The sequence below is a fragment of the Diabrotica undecimpunctata genome, chromosome 5, assembly GCF_040954645.1.
Source record: "Diabrotica undecimpunctata isolate CICGRU chromosome 5, icDiaUnde3, whole genome shotgun sequence".
NCBI lineage: Eukaryota > Metazoa > Arthropoda > Insecta > Coleoptera > Chrysomelidae > Diabrotica > Diabrotica undecimpunctata.
The window spans coordinates 46108622-46128331 of record NC_092807.1 but is presented as its reverse complement, the minus strand read 5'-3'; the positions used below and the strand labels follow the sequence as shown (position 1 = coordinate 46128331).

The window sequence follows — 19710 nt, the reverse complement described above, 5'->3', positions numbered from 1 at the left end:
AAAATACACAACAATAATTAGTTTTTATAGCTACTAATCTAAATTTAATATGTATTTATAAATACAATTTATTAATATATAATATATTTATGATCAAATTGGGTAAGAAATCAAAACATAAACAAAATTGTTACTATACAAAAACGGCAACACTTTAAACAATTTTGCCACACGCTGAACTGTCATTGAAACACGTTGGTACACTTAAGAATACAGAATAATTAACAATCAAAATACCCACTCTCAAAAGCCGCCTTTGAAGTTTGTCAGAACGCGAACGCCATGTTTTAGGCGGAAACATAGACTCGAACTGAGAAATTTGTGACAAGCTACGACAGAACTGTAATTTAAATTTTTAGAGATTAATAATTTAGTACATTTGAAATAATTTAATCTATTCTTCAACTAAAGGTACGAATAAAATAGTGCATATTATATCTGTAGTTGCCGTAAATAAACTAAACTGGGTTAATTTGTCTATGCACACCAGATAAAATGTCACTGAACAGCACTGGTTCCGACTAAAACATGGCTGATTCCGTCTGCGTAAACAAGATGCGCGTACTTATTTTTTTAAGCAGAGTGGGCATTCTGATTGTTCAGTATTCTGTGCTTAAGATATCCTAAATATTGTTTAAACGATAAAAAAATTAAACTATAGTCATACGTTCATATACAAAGTATTCTAATTAAGGAAAAAATATTAAAAAATTTAATATAACTAAAAACAACCAAATTTAATTGTGAAATAATTGTGAAATAACAAATAATAAAATAATAATTGTAAATAATTATCACCCTGTGTATTTGCATCTAACTTTATATAAGTCAGTATTTTCTATTATTACGCTTGTACCCACAATTAAAATATTGTTTTGCTAAATTCATTGGTTTCGGAGTTAATATTTTTTTAATGCCCTATAATTTTAGGAAAATCGAAATATCTCCGGAAGTACCATATTAAGGTATAAAAAAAGCAATAAAATACGGGAGTTCCATAAAAACAAACATACTTTAATATGTCCACTTTATGAGACCCCTGGTATATTTCAAAATAATTTTAAAATTGCCTTTACATTCCTATTTAGTTATATTATCAGCAAATTTGGTTTGGAACACTTTCGGTAATACATCTGTTTTGAGAGTTGAGACATTTTCTTCGAACAGCATCGAGACCCAAACATTTCAAGCACAGATGTTTTTCTTTACCTCTTGTAAACACTCATTTATATGTAATTTCTTAGGGTAGGTAATAAAAAGCATATAAAATAATCCAGGAAGCACACTTTTGAAATAATCCAATAATGATAAGTTATTAATTATGATTAATAGGATCTTATTGCGGAGAATATTTATTACAATTATCATAAATATCTATTAATTTAGTTTTTATTTTACTTTCAATGTATGCTAACCTAGCTACTATGTATTTTCTAGAGGCCTATGTAGCCACTATCTTCTATATAAATAGACAAAGAATTTTAGTTTTAAGTCTTAAATGTACCATAGTTTAGGATAAATATTGTAAATAAACAATGAATGTAAATTGAACCCAGTATTTTAATCTTTACACTCTAAAAAAAATAAACAAAAAATATGTAGATATGTAGCCGAAAATACCATTTCATTATTTTTCTTAGAGACAAAAAAGAGTTAAACCTCTCCATGAAAAGCAAAACCTTTAATTAGAAACTCTTACAATCATCTTTATTATAATATGATGTCAAAATTTAATAATTCACTCAAGATATTGTCATGTGTCAACTTCATAGTTTTTCATATCTACACCATGAACACTTTAGTTTATTGCCAAACTCGCATTTACGATTATGAAAACAAACTCTTATAAAATAATACTTTCATTTGAACTTTAATGACTTAAAATACTTGAATGTTCCATAAATAATAAACAATAAATATTTTTTCATTAATTTCACGTCTTAAATCAATTATTTATCAAATAAATTATCAATATTATTTAATAAGCAACACAAAATATTCCTGAAGCCGTCCAAATATTTAGTAGCCTTGTCACCACTTTCAGTTCGACTGAGTGCGTTGTATGACAAAGATAGCGAATTTTCGATTTGGAAAATATTACCACGGACATGGTGTTCATTTTTTTCAAATCCTGAAAAAACTAATACATATTTTTGAAAAATTTAAACGCAAAATGAAAGATTATATTATTACCGAGGGCCGAAAGTCCCTTAGAACAAACAAAAAGTTTTTTTGAATGAGATATTTGAGATTAAAAATCACACTAAATTTTCTCTTCCTTTTCACCCCTGTAACTTATTAAAATAAACATTATAGAAGTTTTCAGGGACTTTCGGCCCTCGGTAATAATGTAATCTTTCATTCTGCGTTTAAATTTTTCAAAAATATTTATTAGTTTTCTCAGGATTTGAAAAAAATGAATGCATTTAAAAAGCATTGGCTCGAAATTTTGCGCCTACGCTCTTAAAGTGCCTATCCGTTCCGGATGTTGGGGATCATCACGGCTATCTTTACTTTATTTATTGCAGCGCGGAACAGTTCAGTGGTAGTCGTGTTATACCACTTTCGTAAATTTTGAAGCCAGGAAATGCGTCTTCTTCCCGGTCCTCTCTTACCATTTACTTTCCCTTGGAGAATCAGCTGGAGAAGGCCGTAACGTTCTTGATTTCTCATTACATGTCCTAGATATTCCAACTTTTTAGTTTTGACGGTCATGAGAATTTCACATTCTTTCCCCATTCTACGCAGGACCTCCACATTAGTAACTCTGTCAACCCAGGATATACGTAAGATGCGCCTATAACACCACATTTCGAAAGCTTCGAGCCGATTCATAGATGCAACAGTCAGCTTCCATTCCGTAGAGCAGAACTGTGAATATGTAGCAGTTCAATAGACGGCATTTTGTTTTTTGTTTTTGTTTTTTGTTTTATCTTTAATATTGGAATATATCTACCTAGGCCAAATCCTGAGACTTGACAAAGAGAACCAAAGTGCGGAAATTACTAGAAGAGCAAGACTAGCATGGGCAGGATTTGGATACTTAAGAACCGCAAAATACCCCAATACTTGAGGAGCAAAGTGTTCAACCAATGCATCCTTCCTATCCTGACATATTGATGTCAAACCTGGACCCTAATCAAGGCAAACATGAATAAACTAGCCACAACAAAAAGAACAATGGAAAGAGCAATGTTAGGTTTACGACTGTCAGATAAAAAGAGGAACGACTGGGTAAGATCCAAAACAAAAGTCGAGGACATAGCAACAAAAATTGCCAAACTTAAATGGAGCTTCGCGGGCCGCACTGCTAGACAAAAAGATCAACGTTGGAATACTACAATACAACATTGGGAGACCTTACGAAAGTAAACGACCAAGAGGAAGACCACAGATGAGATGGGTTGATGATATTAAAAGAATAGCCGGAACAAATTGGAAATATGTTGCCCAGGATAGAGACCGAAGGAAGGAGTTGGGAGAGGCCTATATCCAAACATGTACGATAGAAGGCTAAGAAGAAGAAGAAGAAGAAACATTTAATACTTTTCTATATTTGATATGTTATTTAAAATATTATAATGACTGCACAAATTATATATTAGAATAGCATAAAATAAAACTTGAATAATAATTAAATTTTAATATAATACCAATAACTATTTAGGTTTATTTTAGTATAAAATAAATATTTTAATTATTGCTGAATTATCAGTGATTGCCATGCAATAATCGTGCAGTTACTTGGAATTTCTTCTGTTGGTACCTTTACTATTATTATCTATTATTTTACAAAAATATCACGTTTTGTACAAGAAGAAATATCAAAATTGTTTCTTCCTGCAGCTGTTCCTAGTCATAAATTATTGCTTTTTTTATCCTATACTTCACCATCGGCGAAACAAAATTTTATACTAACTTAATACACGTTACTTGCTTAGCACATGGAATGAACAGAGTTGCGGAAGAAATTAGAAAAAAAATTTCTTTTGTGAACTCCCTGATATCAAACAAAAAAAAAGTATTCTTTAAATCTCCTACAATAATTCAACTTTATAAAGAAATGCTTCCACCAGAACCTGTTCTAACACGATAAGGAACATGATTGGAAGCAGCTTTTTTCTATTCATTTTATTTGTAGATTTAAAAAATACTTCCTTTTTCATTTAGCATCTACTAGAGAAAGTTCCCAATCTCTGCTGGATACTAAACTTAAAAACAGAATTTCCTTAGCAGCAACCTTCATTCATTAAATCAAATTTTAGTTTGATTCAAACTTGCTATTACTCAAAAGTATCATCAAAGTTGTCTTTTACTCCAGTCGTCAGTGACGAAAATATCACTATACCTCTAAAAATTATACAAACCAGCTGAATTTTGCCTAAAATGTCAATTTTATTACACTAAAAAAGATTCAAAAAAGTTTACCACTTTTACCACCGAGTTTTTCTTTAAAACCCACACGTAGAGGGGGGAAAACGGAAAAAAAATCGATTTAGTAAAAATCTGTACGCCATAGAAAAATTGTATTAAATAAAAAATGTAGCTAAGATAATTTTAAACAAAAACGTTAATTAGCATTTTTTGTGTAGAATGAACCGTTCTCTCAGAAACAATGATTGAAGCGATCGGCGATTTTAAATGTCAGTTACGCGAGCGAAATCAATCCTCAATAAAATTTGTATCAGCTCGACGGTAAAAATTCAATATCTTTTGATCCCAGTATCCTATCGACAAAAATCAAGATGCGTTTTAAAGGTGAAGAGTATAGCTTTCGTATGCAACTTTTGTATTTTCTTGCAAATGAATTCAGTTTTTATAAAGGTGTTAAATAAATAAACGTGGCGCGATTTTCGTGACCCCACGAAGCCCTGGGGTAAAAGTGGTAAACTTTTTTGCATCTTTTTTGGGGTCTCAAATTTGATATTCTTAGCTAAATTCAGCTTGTTCCTATGAAGGGGGTCAAATCTCTGACGACTAGACTATTAGAAAGCATAGCCTTAATAAAAGAAATTAGATCAGCTTGTCAAAATGTTACAGTTGACCCTGGAAAATATGTTTTCATAAATTTTAAACAATAGTAAAAAAACAATTTTTTATTGGAAAATTTTGAAAAACGTGGCCATTTATTGTTTCTGTAATTCTAAGGAATAGTATTTTACTTTTTTACTACTTTCATTACAATTAATTAGTACATTACAGTTACCTACTTATTTTTTACATATTGTTTTCTAATTATTAAAATAAACAATAATTAATATACCATTATTAAATATATGTTTCCATTACATATATGCATATTTTCTAATAAAATGCGTATGTAATGCAAATTTTTTTGCAGTATTTAGGATAACGCATTTTATCGAAATTGTTACTAAAAAACCGTTTAAAAAAGGACTGAATTTTTAGTTTATCTATAAAAATTTATAATAACTTTCATATTTTTTATGCCACACACGCTTGTAAGTGGGCTCACTGAAAAGTTGGCGAAAGAATTATATTTAAAAAAAGAACCATTTATGACCAATAGGAAGCGAGATAGAATTTTTTATATAACATTAAGAGTTGAAAATTCAACAGATTATAAGTGGAGATTTAGATTTTATGATCCAATTTATAAATGGTAAAGGTGTAAAGATGATCTTATAGTGTTAAGGTTCAAAAGAAGATGTAAAAAGTTGTAATCCGTTATAATCGTCGTACTCCGTAAAATACCACCACGTTAAAGTTGAGGGGAGAACTTTTCGAGCTCGGTTTTTTTTAGAATGGAGCGTCCAATTTGTGCTTACTTATAAGTAGTAAAATAAAAAATATCAAAGTTATGACATGGTTATAAACTAAAAAGTCAGCCCTTTTTCAAGCGATTTCTTGAATAAGAATTTTGATAAAATGTCGAAATTCTATGTACATATCTTAAAACAAATAATCGGTTGCGATCCACTAAATACCTCTAGAGTCACTGTTTGGGCAAGTACAGTTGTTTAAATAATAGCTCTTCGAGATAAACAAACTGAATTACGTACAAACTATTTGATCGATCTTGCTCAGATTTAGAACACTTCAACAACTCATTAAATTCCATAATTTCAAGTAGTACATGTCCTTTTACCAATTATAAATTACTTAAACAATAAGGGTTTTTTGCAAGTATGTCAGTCAATTGTTTATGTATTTTCATTTGGAAACACGCAAACTAAAGAACTTTTTAAGATCTAACACTTTTATTTAAACGATTGTTAAAATGATTGTTAAAAAAAATAAAACAAAATCAGCTGTACGTCGTCAAGGATTTGTCATCAGCTATCCCTCATGTACCTTTTAGAACTTTCAAGATTCTGTATAAGATTTTTTCAGCTGTTGTTTTTTCTTTTCTAGCTATAATGTTAGATAACATTAGCCACAGCAAGAAATGACTACAGGAAATGTTGATTGAAGAAATTGATCTTGGCAAGTTCATATCCGAGTAAGGAACCATAGTTTTTAAAATGAAGAAACAAGCAGATTGGTCTACGAAAAGCTCATACCAATGCTAATAATCTCTAATTATTATGGATAATGCCTCATACCATAGATCTCTGGTAGAAAAGTTTCCTCAACTTTCTTAGACAACAAAATATCAGTGAAAAGAAAGGATACAAGTAACAAATATAAATTTTAAAAAATATTCTTGAAAATAGAGCTATTAAGTCTTTGTAAATTGAAGCAACCACAAAACGTCAAGCACGTTACATACAGAAAAATTAATACAAGATGATTGAGCAAAGCTTATCACAACGAAAAGAAAATAGCAGTTACAGATCTAAAAGAGAATTAAGTTGACTGTCCAATGAAAAAGAAAAAGACTGAATTGATTTTCACTTTTTAACACAAATATAACCAAATTATATCCTGTGTTGTATCACAGACATAATACAAGATAGACTAATCGTTGCAATACCAGCCCGTTGCCCCAGTGCGACAGAGAAAACTGACGCAAAGCAGTCCCTGCATCTATTTCTAATTTGCCAGCTTGATCGACAACGTGACTTAAATGGCCGATGAGGTCACGTGATCGATAAACCCGACACATTAGACAGAGATGCAGGGATTGCTTTGCGTCAGTTTTCTCTGTCGCACAGGGGGAACGCGACTGTATTGCAGCAGTCAATATATCTTGTAATATATGTCTATGATTGTTATTGAGTTTTTAACGATGAAGGTTATAAAGTATAGATAATAATAAATTTTCCCAAAACAAACAAAATAGAGTGTTATTTACAAAAGAGGTCCAACACAATTGAGCCAAAATTACTAGTGTTTTTGTCATTTAGTAAGTCAGGATTCCTGTCTTGCATTTTTGGCATATTTATTTATTTATTTGTACGTATTTATAATTCGATTGAATATCAATTCAAAATACAGGATATCGTATTAAAAAATTGGCGAGTGACTGAGATTTAATAAAAGCCCTAGGTATCTCTCATTGGACAGTGTAAGCAATATTTTGACTAAAGTATTGAGTCTCAGAAAGCTGTTTTCACAATGGCTGCCGCATTCTCTAGTAATGGAATTCAGAACACATTCGAATGCGACTTTCTCAGCAACATTTAAAGCGTTTTCGAAAGGATAAAGTGGATTTTCTGCGTGTATTCATCACTATGGATAAGACTTGGGTCTATCACTATAATACTGAATCAAAACAAGAGGCAAAAGAGTGAGGTGGACCTGGTTCGTCTGCTCCAAAATGAGTTCTAATCCAGAAATCGTCCAAGGAGGTGTTAGCATCAGTTTTTTGTTTTTGGGATACAAAAGGAATTTTGTTTGTAGATTATTTGCACACGGGTAAAACAATCAATTTTGAATATTATTATAATATTTTAGACCAGCAGAAGCAAAAAAAATCGTACAAAAAAATTCGGTTTGCAAAATTTAAAATATTTGTTTTCATCAGAACAACGTACCGTGTCATATGAGTATTTATACAATGGCTAAAATTCATAAATCAAAGATTAAATTGTTAGAGCATCCACCGTATTCACCATATTTGGTCCCTGGCGACTTCTATCTGTTTCAATATCTAAATAATGCATGCCAGGAAAGCCTTTTTCATCAAATAATGAGGTCATAACAACCGTGGAAGCGTATTTCGAAGCCATTTCAGATTCTCACTTCAATGATGGAATTCATACATTGGAATCTAGTTGGAACAAGTTTTTTGATATTCAGAAAGACTGTACTGAAAATCAAAGTATATCTCAAACCATTATCGAATCGTAAAACTCATTAAATAGCCTATTATTTCTCACTGCCAGTGATAATTTGACTGAAAGTTTATTTTTACTTCAATGGAGTTCAATATCAAATCAGTCAAAAATATGTGAAACGGACTATAACAAGAGTATGTGCTATTTTAAAAGATAAGACCAATTTAAAATTTTCATTAAAGACTAGATTTTAGAAAGAATTCTAAAGTAATATCCTATTTTTACCACCGCAAACTAGACTAATGCACATACTTTGATATAAATGAAATCACTGCCAATTATATGTTTGTTCCAGAAAAAATTTCGTCGTACAATGATTCAAATTTCTAGATTTGTCAATACAATTAATTCTCATAATAAATATCGTGTATCACTGGAGTTGAAATATAAATCATAACAATTTAACAAATCACTGGTAAAATAAGAACAATAAATTAAAGAAATTGTCAGTACATATTAAAATATGTTAGTACAAAGGGAAAACGAAAATAAAACTAATTTATAACTACATATCCTTTGGTAGTGAGTGAGTTATAAAATCCAATTATGTACGCAAAACGCTGAAAAATATTTAAAAATTTCTATACACTTTTTAGTAACCGCACCAATCATAAGGTTATTAGCGGTAAAACAATGTATTACAACTAGAGATTTTGCCCGTCGCATGCGATGAGAGATCCAATCAATTGCCATCTACAGTCACTCATGAACCTATAACTTAAAAAAAAACTGGGAGTGCCGACAGAAGTGAATACTTCTTATAGCGCGTTATTACGTTTGCTTGTTACTGAATTGTTAATATTTTTTATAATAACACCACACGATTTAGTCATTTGTTTAATCATTTAGTAATTTTTAAAATTTGTTAAATATTATATATTTATTCATTATTTACATTTTCCGTATAATTTTGTATTTATGGTTAACAACTTTTTGAATATCATTACATTTAATATTATTCTATTTAATTTTATTTAATTTTATTTATTTTTTTAAATTTTGGTTTATTATATTTAATTTTATTTAATTTTGTTTATTTTGTCTAATTTTGATTAATTTTTTTTTTATTTTATATAATGCTATTTATTGTATTTGATTTTATGTAATTTTATTTAATTTTATTGAATTTTATTTAATTTTACTTAATTTTATTTATTACTGTTTAACTTAATTTAATTCTATTTACCTTTCTTTAATTTCACTTAATTTTACTTAATTTTAGTTAATTTTATTGAATTTTATGGACTTTTATTTAATTTTTTTAAATTTTATTTAATTTTACTTAATTTTATTTAATTCTATTTACCTTTCTAAAATTTTATTTAAGTTTACTTAATGTTTATTTTGTTGACGTTTGTTAAACGTCATTTTATTTTTATAATAAGTGTATATGTAAATGTATGTAAAGCTTACTTTACAATTACAGTAACCTATATGTTTAGCTATTTTGCGAAAAAATGAATTGCTGTTAAGGAGATTTGAATCATCAATTCGTAGAATAAATTAGCAATGAATAAACCGTATCGTTTCAAGAACAAAATATGATTAAAATGTCAGATGGTGGTAATTCAGATTTCTTTCCTAGATGGCGTAGTTACCCTACCGGACAAACAGCGTGACTTCTAGCCTTTTATACAGATAGATGATATAATATTACAGACACAATATAACTTATACATAGTACAGTAATCCGGTGTCGCGTTAAAAATTCATTTCTGGAACTGCTCGTGTGTTTTTGACGGGAAGTTTTTGAAGAATATTTGAGCCATTTTACGGAATATGCGGGATACTCCATTAAAACATGTGTTGTTGATATCGATACTTCACAAATTTCAGATTATGGTTGATTATTTAGTGGATTAGATGTTATATATTATCCTATTGTGGACAAATCTGAGCCTTTTCAATTTTACCTGGGAACATTTCCTTCTTTTTCTTCTTTTTATGTAGACATGACTCTTTCTGTTTTTCAACGTGCCTCCAGTAAGTTGACGAACCACGCAAAGCAAAGGAAAACGAGAAAGAAAAATATGCCTACAATCAGATTAGCAACATGGAACATTACTTCTTTCGATAACAAAGACCAAGAGATAATAAAAGAACTGATAAATAAACAAATAGACATTTGTGCAATTCAAGAAACCAAGAAGAAAGGTAAATGCCAAAGAGACTATAACCAATATTTTCTAGCATACCGTGGAGTGAAGAAAGAAGAACGAACACGAACAGGCGTAGGTATACTTGTCCATAAAACATTTAAAGACAATATAAATAACTGCCGTTATATCTGCGAAAGAATAATAGATATGAACATCACAATGGACTACGAAAAATTAAATGTTATATCTATCTGTAGCCCCGAGAATGCAAACCTAAGGAGGAATGAGAGGCATTCTACGAACAATTGCAAACCATCCTGAATGAAATACCTCATGAAGAACCCTTATTTCTTATTGGTGACTTTAATGCACGAATCGGACATGAAATAGTTCCAGGAGTCAAACAAAGATTTAATGAAAACTATGTCAACTCAAATGGAGAACTCATGGCTAATCTCTGTGCCTTTAACGAACTGAGAATCATAATACATTTTTCGAACAAAAGCTCCAGTATGAAAACTCCAGAGGCACAAATCTATGATTGACTTTAGTCACTAATAGAAAAATCCACCCAAACAGACTCAGCAGACGCAGGGAGTGAACACAAATTAGTACTAGCAAAAATAAGAATGAAAATAACACCACAACATTTTCTACAGGAAATGACCGAGGAAAAATTCAATGTAGAATCACTGTGGAACGATTCTACAAGAGAAATGTACCAAAGGAGGCTAGCACAGAAGATACAGCTGAACCAAATAGACGACATCGAAGATATGAATTCGAGCTGGGAGAAAATTAAAAACAACATTAAACAAACAGCAACAGAAGCTCTAGGAAAACGCAAAGTCATACTAAACAAAACAAACAACAACAATACACAGAAAATAAATAAAAGAGAAATGTAAAGAGAAACGGGAGGCCTACACGAAGAACAAAACAAATACTCCAGAATCCCGAGACAGCTATAGAAGAATACGAAATTAAACAAAGCAGTTGGTAAGAAGAACAAAAAACGAACACTGGGAACAGTTTAGGTTTCCAGTGAAAAGGAAAATAATAATCAAGGTAACCAGACGCATGGAGAAAAGCATAATGATACCAATGTTCAAGAAAGGAGATAAAGAAGACCTCAACAATTATAGAGGTATCATAAGTCCACTTAAGCTTACCACAAAAGTCCTAACCAACAAAATCAATAAACTAACAACTTTATCAGATGAACACAAATGATTCAGATCTGGAAGATCCTGCTAGACGCCGTATTTGTACTAAGACAAATCATCACAGAAAAGGCCATCGAGTACAATAAACCAGCATATCTATGTTTCATAGACCTGACAAAGGATTTCGATCGCATCCAAGTCGAAGACGTCTTACACCTACTGTATAAAAGAAACATAAAAATCAATATTATACTACTATCAAATACTACTTAAACTATCAAAAACATCTACTTCCATAATCGAATACAGGATACATACATACTACATAAAGATAAATGGAAAACTAACACAGTGTATACCAGTACAAAGCGGAGTTAGACAGGGTGACTCATTAAGCCCAGTTCTCTTTAATATAATAATGGACAAAATAGTACAAGCAGTACGTGAAGGCGATGGTTACAGAATGGGGAACAAAGAAATCCAAATATTACGTTATGTTGACGACGCCGCATTAATCATCGAGAGATAAGACTAGCTCCAAAGATTAACACACATCTTCAATACAACTGTCAAGAAATATAATATGATAATATCAGCAGAAAAAACCAAATGTATGACAACATCTAAATACCCACTACGACGTAAAATCGAAATTAATGGAAAACTAATAAAGCAGGAAACAATGTTTAGATATCTGGGAATAGACATATCTAGTTACGGAGGTGTTGAAGAAGAAGTACGACAACAAAGCTTAATGACACAATCTAGAAGGACAAACACCTAAGACAAGACACAAAAACAAGAATCTATAAACTAGCAACTAGACCTATATTAACATACACGGCGGAGACAAGACCTGACACATCTAAAACGAGACGACTACTAGAAACAATAGAGATTAAAATACTTCGACAAATATCAGGGAAAAGTCCGTTGGATAGGGAGAAAAGCGAAAACATAAGAGCATACAATATAGCAGACATAAATGGATGGGTGACAAAGCGGAAACAGGAGTGGAACGAACACATTAGTAGAGTGGCCGAGGATAAGAGAGAAGTATTGCCAGACCAAGAAAAAGATGGTGCGATAATTTAAACAATTTAGGAGGCCAATATTGAAGAAGAAACAGGCTTTAAATCCTACATACAAGAAGGAAGAAGAAGAAGAAGTTTTTTACGTAAAATAATCAAAAATACTGTCGTAGTGCCTGATAATGCCTGTGTATTCATCTTACACAATGGAATATTTTTGCCATTACTTATTGCTGGTTTTTACTTCTATTTGGTATATAAAAAACAAGAATACCTGATAGTTTAGATAACAAAAAGTCAGAACATAAAGTTCACTCCTCGTAATACTTTTAAACTGATGTATCCGAATTTCCGAATTGCACAGCTTGTCACATCTTTGTGTCCACTCTCCCACGAATTTTTTAAACCGAGAGCAAAACATCGACGAATTCCAATAAGCACTCTCCTGGTAGGGAGTTTCGGATAATTTGCAGTTGATTCATATTCGACGCTCTCACATTTTGCATGACGAATGACGAATAGCGAGGTTAAGACAAGGTTCATGGTTTTGTGTTATTATTGGAAAAGTTAAATTTAGGGTAAATCTTATATCACGGACGCTGTTTCTAATAGGGCGGAAATACAGGAATTCGGCTTCGCGTGTTGCCAAATGGAATTATGAAACATAATCTTCAAACAAGAAAAATTATATAGAGAATACGTAAAATCGTATATTTAATCGTGTAATAGACAACTTATTAAAAAAATTAAATTAAATATCATATTATTTCTTTCTAAGACAAATGTTAAATGTGATGTGACAGTATCTAAAAAGAAATAAATGACTAAAACTACTCGCACCTATGGAAAAATGAAAAACCCGCTAGAAACGTATATACAACGTCACGCACAATACGCACAAATACGAAAAGGGAAGAAAAGAGAAGCTAAGAAAAAATAGTACGAAGAAAGAGGTGAAAAGCAATCCTGTTTTAGTTCTTAATAGTTGTAATCCAGAAAGTGTATTGTAAAGGCGGGTACACATTTGCGAGCAGAACTGTTCGCGAACCGTTTGTGAGCGCTATATTCGTTAATGTGTACGGCAGAAAAAACCGCTTGCGTACTGTTTCATCGTGACTCGTCGCGAACCAAATTGTTGCGGTTTATTTCACGACTTCAAAGGAAGCTCGGCTTTCAGTTTGGACGGCGCTTACTAATAGACGCAGCGAACATTTTTATTGTCTCTTATCTTATCTAAAGTCTTATCAAATCGACATTGTGTGAGTGACGTGTTCCATCCTAGAGAGACGTGAGAAAACAGTAAACTGATTATTGTACATATTTTTATTTTTGTTAAACAAGCAAATGCTGTTTTGATTTAACATTTTCGATTGTGCCTTTCGTGTGTGTGGGGGAGACTGGTGTGGGTTGTTACAAATCTCACAAATTGTTTTTTTGAGTCAGTTGAAGTTTTTGAAATTTTTAATTTATTCTAGCCTATACTAGGGAGTCTATTACACAGTATCTTTGGCTCAAAAGCTGGTTAAGTATTACAGAAATGATTGCTGGTGTTGATTGTTAGAGAAATTAACCCATAGAGTAAATAAATTAAATAGAAAGTAGTAAAAAATATATTTAATACTACAATGACAGAAAAGAATATGTGTAAGCGTTCGAAATAAAACCAATAACAAATTCTGGTAACATATTTTTAAAGAGAAAACACTAATCACAGTCAGATTTACAATTAAAGCAAATGTATAATGGGCTTTTGTTTATACAGTTTAAATGGGTAACATGATTACATTCTCGACATTGTACTAACCACCAATCTTCGGAGCTTGATGAATATGGACCACCGCATACCAAGCACAAAACTTCCTCATTGGAAGACTCTTTTTCGGTTGCTTTCAGGGCTGCTTTTCTCTTTTTGATATTTTTCTTTAATTGCAAAGATTTTGTCTTTAGATTATGTTCAACCTGAACTTTACGCTTGAAGGTGTCCCTTTTCTTCGAATTTTCTTCTTCAATCAACATCTTCTCTGGTGTATCAGTCAGAATATAGCTGTCTTTCGTCTCGTTCTTCCTTCTTTTTTGAGTTTGGTTAGATATGCTTTCGGCAGTGGCTTAATATCTTGAGGCGAAATAAATACAGCTGGATTATTAGGCTTGGCTGACGGAATAGTGTGTATTTTAGGTGACAAGGTAGTGGATGGACCCGGTTGACTTTTCAAGTGACTGTTGTCTTGAACTGTAGGTGGTTCAGGTTGATTAATTTCTATGGTTTCTTCATATAGAGGTCTATGAGTTACGGTCTATGAGTTGATGCAGTAAAATCACTATCGTTGGAAAATATCTTGATTGACAGGCCAAATACCAGTGCAGGAGAAACCAGCAAGAATATTGACAGGCATAGTGGTCAAAGGAAATGATGTTCTCATAATTGAAGACCAATCGTATAGTCATTCTTTTTTCAGCATTGTTTTTCACCCACTGATTTATTATCTAAAGGTTTAAGCCTATGTGAAGTGTGCGGCAGAAATGAAAGTGGAGTAATGAAATTAGCTCTCCAAAATTCAATCAGAGAAATTGAAATATGAGACTAGTGGTTGTCTAGCAATACAAGCACTTTATTGGCTTCACTTGATTTTACGTGTTTCGTAATAACAAGAAATTCATTATCTTGCGTCCATCCAGACTTATTTCCAGTTCCTATACACTCAACTGGTCCATCTCTAATAAAGTGGTCTTGAAAACGTAACCGTGTGAAGACGAACATTGGAGGTACGGTATTCCCCACTTGCTTAGTTTTTTTTCTAGCCATAACTTTGGATAGCTTGTAAGGCTCAAAATGATATCTGTCTAATTTAGTTGACAATTTATTAAAAACGTTTACATTTTCTTTACTAAAATTCATTGCTCGTGAAGGGCTAGTAGCTTGAGGTGTACAAAGACTTAAATTTGAATTTCGTCGCATGAATGCAATAAGCCAATCTTCACTTGCACGTTCAGTCGTGTCCAATTTTTCTGGGCAGGGCAGTCTGTTACACTTTGCAAATTGAAAAGCTAACTTGCGTAAATCTTTTGTGGTAAGTCCGAAATACAAATATACAGCAGTTTCGCAGTATTTAGCAAGCTGTAACTCCATTTCGTCATTAAATACTCTGTTGTGAGGATTGTATCCAACCAGAGATTGTGAGTTTTCAGCTAACGATTTAACATAGCGATATAAAGAATCGTGACACATACCATAATCTTTAGTCACTTTTCTAATAGATTGGTTAGTATCTATTTCCTTCCTAGCTGCTTCGTCATAAATAACTATTGGTGTTAACCCCAATAATTGGTTAAATGTGCACTGGAACCAGTCTCTTAAATTGCGCAGCCAAGATATACGTCGTCTCCCCACGCTTCGTTTGCCCTGAATCTTTCCTTGGATAATTAACTGGAACAATCGGTACTTTTTCCCTCTCATCACATGACCAAAATATTCCATAGAAAATAATTAAACTCTATTAAATAATAGTATAATAGGTATAAATTGTAACATGTTAGAAACGACACCGCAGTGTGTGTTACAATCGACACCAAGTTAACCTATAAATAAGAAAGATGATTTTTGTATATATTATGCCCTTCATAGAAAAAGTTAGCTACAGTAAACGGAGGTAAAGATGTTAAAAATCAACAATTTGTGGCGCAACTAAAATTTACTTTTATGATGATGATAGAAACAAGTGACTCTAACTTGTGCAGTAGGTTACGGCCAACTCTGAAACTACAGTCGGTGGTGTGAGGCAGATATCCGTCTATGCATATTAGTGCGTTTTGATTTATCTCAAATGATTGCGCCAATATCACTCTTGTTACAAATGACACCAGTCTCCCCTACGTCTCCAAAATGTGTACGCATTTTGACGTTGAGTTCGCGGTTTTTAGTTTAATTGGTTTAAATTTTGTACTACTTTGAAATAGTTTGTGATATAAAATATTTTGTTGACTGAACATGAAGCTAGAAACGTGACGTAATAAATACCCTAATTACAAATTAAATGAATATGACGTGTCCCTAGAGACGTGAGAAAACAGTAAACTGATTATTGTTAAACAAGCAAAAACAGAAACATAATCAGAAACATAATCAGTACCCAAATTATAAATAAAATGAATCATTTCGCACATATGTGTGTTCGTTGTTGGTTTGTCGCTTTCCATGGATCGAGATAAGTATGCGATCAGTACGATGTAGAATATTTTTCAACGATCTGTACGCGTACGGTTCGCGAACAGTTCTGCTCGCAAATGTGTACCCGCCTTAAGATTCACAGAATGAATTCGTTTACTATAATACAGCGTCACAAAAAGATTGGGATTTAGTGATGAAAATAAGTCGATTTGGCCTAACTTACCTACATGCAAAAAAGGGCACCTAGAAAAAGTTACGAGGTGTTAATGTTACGAAATAAAACAGATTTTATTTATATTGCTCAAAGACGCTTTAAAACTTTTTATGAAAATTTATACTACCAGTATGTGTTAGCATGCCATGGCCAATAAAACAGAAAGAGCTCAAATATTTTTTCTGGATTTTTCTAGATGTCTCCAACCCCCAACTTTTTGTAGTAGGTACAATATTGGATTAAAAATTGGACGATCAATGGAATGAAATAATTTAGAAGATACGCCACTTTTTTAAATGTAAAATATACTATAACTAAAATAATAAAATATTAAAAGGAAAAAGACAGTTAAGATTTGATTTCACAGATGATGCTTTTCTGGACCGTATTGATGAGTAACCAGAGACAAGCATGAGGGTCATAGCTGCTGATATAGGGGTATAACGCCTGATAGTATGGAAAACAGTTACTTCACCTCTTCGATGTAACAGCAGTTTAAGAATTACTTCCACAAGATCATCCCAACACAGAAACGTATAAAAATTGTGATTGGCTTTTAGAAGAAAATAGACGGGATGTAAACCTTATACCTACAGAATATGTTATTCACCGTCGAATCAATCTTCACAAGAAATGGAGTCACTAATTATCCCAATACTCATGTCGGGGCCGACGTAAATCCTAATGGTAACAAAGTGAGTCACAATCAGAGTATTTTGAAAGTAAACGTGTGGGCTGGAATTGTCAGTAATTATTTGGTAGGGCCAGTATTTCTTCCCAATAATTTAAACGCACAAAATTATTTATCATTTTTATAAAATGATCTCTATTTCAAATTGGAACATGTCCCGTTAGCGATCAGAAAAAATATGTGGTGTTTGCAAGATCGTGCTCCACACCATTCTAGCGACAAGGTTGGAGCATTTCAACAATATCCAGCACGTTGGATAGGAAAGGAGCCCGATGCGCCAATTGAATGGGCTTCGCTCAGTCCAGATCTTAATTCAATGGATTTTTGAAGCTGCTAATGCATTTCGAGAGACATTTAATTTTTTTAAATATTCGGTAATCATTTTTGAAACCATGTAAAGCATGTATACCGGAAGGAGGTCATTTTGAATACTTTTTAAATTAAATTAATATCTTTTCTGTTTCTAATAAAAAGGTAATAATAAACTAATATAAGTAAAAATTAAAAATTAGATTTAAAAAATGTTAGTTTTGCTAACGAATACTAAAGTAGTTTTGCTAAGAAGAGATAAAAAAGTTGTAAAATAGATATTTCATTCTATTGACGTCACATTTTTAATCCAATATTATAATACAAAAAGGTTTGGGTGAGAAAAGCTTTGGAGACCTCCCTCTACACATCTAGAAAAATCGATTCAAAAATTTCGAGTCGCCATTCTTTTTCTATCTGTGGTCGTTGATGTTTTGAGTAGAAATTTCTATTATTTTGTTATTGGACTTATTTATTCGTGAAATTTTCTTCGCATCTTCTCAGGATTTCTTCTTCGTCATTTATTACTGCTCCGTCTTTACTTCTACACATTGTTAGTATAAGTATAAACTGTTTTTGCACTTTTTTAGTAACTGGAAGAATTTTCTCATCTCTGGTCAGTTGTTAAGTTTCCAGTTCTTGCATTTCACTTCTTGTATGTTCTATGTAACTTCTCTTTCTTTCTCGGCATTTTATACCCTTCTTGCGATTGTCTTTTTACTGCTCTTTGTTCGTATCTTAGGTATAACATTCGTCAAACCAATATTCATTTCGTTTTCTCTTAACAGTCTCAATCACCTCATTAGCTGTTCTTTTATGACTTTTTTACATATGGTCCAGTATGTATTTTTTTTACCTTTGGGAGATGTGCCCGTTTAGCCAGCCACATTTCTTAAAATTAACGCCTAACAAAACCTACCCTGAAAAATAAAGAAATATATCTGAGCTTTATAGACATGGAAAAAGCATTCGACTTAGTCATAAGAAAAGATATATGGGAAAGGCTGAAGAAGAAACAAGTAAGTGAAGAACTTGTAGAAGCAACAAAGAGTATATACATGAAAACAACAAATACAGTAAGAATGTTAAATATACAGTCAGAACCATTTGAAACAACTCAAGGAGTTAGACAAGGGGGAAGTCTCAGCCCAGTGCTATTCATAAATGTAATAGATGAGATAGTGAAACAATGTAAGAAAACATTCAAGAGATACTGCATCGGTTGGAACAGAATGCAAATGATAAATGCTGAGATGTGTATATTTGCAGACGACATAGTATTACTTGCGGAAACTGCAGAAAAACTGAAATACAACTTAGAGAAATGGAACCTAGAAGCAATCAAATACAACTTAAACGTAAACAAAGAGAAGACTCAGATAATAAAAATATCAAGGAAACAAGGGACGGAAGATCAGATAGAAGTAATGATAGACCAACAAAAAATAATACAGACAAATTTATACAAATACTTAGGAACAGTAATCAACAACAAAGGAGACATCGAGGGCGATCTTAACAACAGAATGGAAAACACAGGAAAACTATTCCAAGCACTAAAATTCCTTAATAACAAAGAAATATCAACAAAGACCAAGATAACAATATACAAAACAATATATAGACCTACAGTGACATATGGAGCAGAAAATTGGATATTAAACAAAAGACATCAGAGTAGAATTCAGGCAGCAGAGATGAAATACCCAGAAGAACGATAGGAGTAAAAAGAACTGATAGAATCAGAAATGAAGAAATAAGAGAAAGACTCAAAATCAAACCGATACTCGAG

At 32.1% G+C, this 19710-nt stretch overlaps 1 protein-coding gene across 5 annotated transcripts in view; it reads right to left on the bottom strand.

Annotated features, from left to right (window-relative positions):
• Positions 1-19710, bottom strand: part of LOC140441291 (uncharacterized) — a 345941-nt gene that overhangs the window by 207734 nt on the left and 118497 nt on the right. The gene's annotated exons all lie outside the window — the stretch shown is intronic.